The sequence below is a fragment of the Monopterus albus genome, unplaced genomic scaffold, assembly GCF_001952655.1.
Source record: "Monopterus albus unplaced genomic scaffold, M_albus_1.0 scaffold338.1, whole genome shotgun sequence".
NCBI classification, from domain to species: Eukaryota; Metazoa; Chordata; class Actinopteri; order Synbranchiformes; family Synbranchidae; genus Monopterus; species Monopterus albus.
The window spans coordinates 595646-598979 of NW_018128218.1; the positions used below are offsets into that span (position 1 = coordinate 595646).

The following is a 3334-nucleotide window of genomic DNA, read 5'->3' on the forward strand; positions in this document are numbered from 1 at the left end:
TAAAAGATATCAAGATGATTGTTGCATTCCATTGGTAGCTGAACGTCTCACGAGTTGAATAGAGTTGAAATGGCGTTTCTAGCCCAAGGTATGCCTGAGATATTAAGGTTCAACTTTTCACGAGTTGAATAGAGTTGACAAGAATCGGCTGTAAGCTCCTTGTGAGAGAGTCACAGGGGAGCGAGAGACAGGCGGCGATGAGCAAACGTGCATTTCTGCATTCAGTTTCAAACAAATACAGCACCCTGTTGTGTTAGTACACTGTTGTATTATGTCATGATATTAAACAAACTGAAGGAACCGTGGCGTTTTATAATTACAAAGACGTTTTCCTTCCAGTGTATTTGACTGCAAATCGGAAAGACAGAGAGGGAGAGACGCGGCGAGGAGCAAAGGTGACATCTGCAATAAGTTTTATATACAGCACTTTGTTGTGTTATTCCACTGTTGTATTATGTCAAGATTAAACAAAATGAAGGAACAGTTATGATTTACAAATATGCCGACGCTTTGTTTCAGCAGATCTTCTGTATTGACTAAGACTATGAGCAATAAGACCGTACTGTCTGGAATGTGCATCTTACGCAAATACCGTTCATACCATGCTATAATAATAACACAGCTGGATTTGTGACAATTTTCTCTACGATTATCATCTAATATATGTGTATAAAACTTAAGAAGGGCATAATTGGAGCACAAAGCGAACTGGCGGTGTCAGCGCATCTGAGCCGCTCCTAAATGTCCAGCTGCGTCTGCAGAAAGAGACAGGGAGCGACAGAGGCAGTAGATTGTAGCTCTTCTGCGGCCAATATATTAAATAAAATGAAGGAACCGTGGCGATTTATAAATACCCCGACATTTCCTTTCACCTGATCTTCTGAAGCGCTGATTAGACTGCAAGTCTATGGAGTAGTGAGACGGTATGTGCTAGAATGTGCGACTTAAGCAAATACCTTTCGTCCCATCTCAATAATATTGACAGCTGAATTGATGACAATTTTCTCTACGATTGTCATCTATTATATGTGTATAAAGCTTAAGAATGGCATAATAGGAGCACATAAGCAGTAAGAGTAAAAGCATAGAGAACGCTGCTAGAGTCACGGAGAGTCACGTGACACACAGGCAACCAATGGCATGGTGGAGTATTGGCCCATTCATTGTCTATGGGCAAATAAACAAAATATAAATGTCGATGATAAAGAAACCATAAAAGATATCAAGATGATTTTTGCACCATTTGTAGCTGAATGTCTCACAAGTTGAATCGAGTTGAAATGGCGTTTCTAGCCCAAGGTATGCTGGAGATATTAAGCTTCCAACTTTGCCACATTCATTTCCAATGGGGAAATGTCTGTAAAAAAAGCTGAATATCTTAAAAAGTATAAAAGTTATAAAAAAGTTGCAAGCATCCACACTAATAATACTGCAAAAAATAATTATAACTAGAAAATTGCATTTTCTGAAGAAAATGCGTGTGGATGCTGAGTGCTGAAAGATCGCCCTGAAAATGCTGAACATTTTGACACCTGAATGCTTTTGCAAGCTGAAAGTATGCTGAAGTTGGAATTTCCCTATTCACTTGAATGGGGCAAGATTTTCAAAATAAAGCTAACTATTTCAAAAGTATAATGTTTATAAAAATCTTGGAGAGAAGCATGAATGTCCTTGAAGAGTTGAACATTTTGATAGCTGAAATAATGCTGAAGTAGAATTTTCCCATTCATTTGAATGGGGCAAGATTTTCAAAATAAAGCTAAATATTTAAAATGTATGAAGTTTAGACAACTCCTGAATAGTTCTATGAATGTCCTTGAAGAGCTGAACATTTTGATAGCTGAAATTATGCTGAAGTTGAATTTTCCCATTCATTTGAATGGAGCAAGATTTTCAAAATAAAGCTAAATATTTCAAAAGTATAAAGTTTTGAAAACTTCTGAAAAGAAGCATGAATGTCCTTGAAGACCTAAACATTTTGATAGACTGAAATGATGCTGAAGTAGAATTTTCCCATTCATTTGAATGGGGCAAAAGTTTCAAAATAAAGCAAAATATTTCAAAAGTATGAAGTTTAGAAAAAATCTCAATAGAAGCATGACTGTTCTTGAAAAGCTGAACATTTTGATAGCTGTGAAGGTATGCTGAAGTAGAATTTCCCCATTCATTTGAATGGGGCAAGATTTGTTGAAAAATGCTAATTATATGAAAAAGTTTAAATGTTACAAACAAGAAAAATACAAGCACACATGTCCTTAAAAACTGAACATTTTGACACCTGAATGGCTTTTGGAGCTGAAAGTATGCTGAACTTATTAAAAAGTAAATATATTCCCGCTGGTCCCCAAAAAGTAGGTAAAACAAGCAGGTTTGTGGGTGTGTAGGTGTTTGTGTGTGTGTGTGTTTTGGCTTTTGTAGTTGAAAGTATGCTGAAAGAATTAAGTGCCAAAAAACGGATGGAAGAAACCAGAATGATAATGAGAAAACTGCATTTCCTGTCAAAAATGCGTGTGGACGCGAATTGCTGAACGATCGCCCTGAATATGCTGAAGACTTTGACACCTGAATGGTTTTCCTAGCTGAAAGTATGCTGAAGTAGAATTTCTCTATTCTTTTGAATGGTGCAAAACTTTCACAATAAAGCTACATATTGAAGAAATATGGAGTTTAGAAAGGTTCTGAATAGAAGCATGAATGTCCTTGAAGAGCTGAACATTTTAAAAGCTGAAAGTATTCTGAGCTAGAATTGTCCTATTCATTTGAATGGTGCAAAACTTTCAAAATAAAGCTACATATTTCAAAAGTATGAAGTTGAGAAAATGTCTGAATAGAAGCATGAATGTTCTTGAGGAGCTGAACATGAAATAGCTGAAAGCATGCTGAAGGAGAATTTTTTCATTCATTTGAATGGTGCAGAATTTTCAGAATAAAGCTAAATAGCCTCAACACGGACAAGACGAAGGAGATGATAGTGGACATGAGGAAGGAGAGGAGAAGTCATCGACACCGTTCATCCGGGGGCTCGAAGTGGAGAGGGTGAGCAGCTTCAAATACCTGGGTGTCCACATCAGTGAGGACCTCACTTGGACACTTAACACCACACATCTGGTCAAGAAGGCCCAATGGCGACTGTACTTCCTGAGGAGGTTTGGCATGTCGCCTAGAATCCTTTGCAACTTCTACAGCTGCATCATTGAGAGCATCTTGACCAGCTGCATCATTGTCTGGTATGGCAGCACTACTGCTATGGACCGCAAGTGCCTGCAGAGAGTGGTAAAGACTGTTGAGAAGATCACCAGGACTCCACTGCCCTCTCTGCAGAGCATTTACCACC

The 3334-nt window shown here is 38.0% G+C and overlaps 1 protein-coding gene across 2 annotated transcripts in view; it reads left to right on the plus strand.

Annotated features, from left to right (window-relative positions):
- Positions 1-3334, plus strand: part of hdgfl3 (HDGF like 3) — a 52146-nt gene that overhangs the window by 21652 nt on the left and 27160 nt on the right. The window lies entirely within an intron of this gene.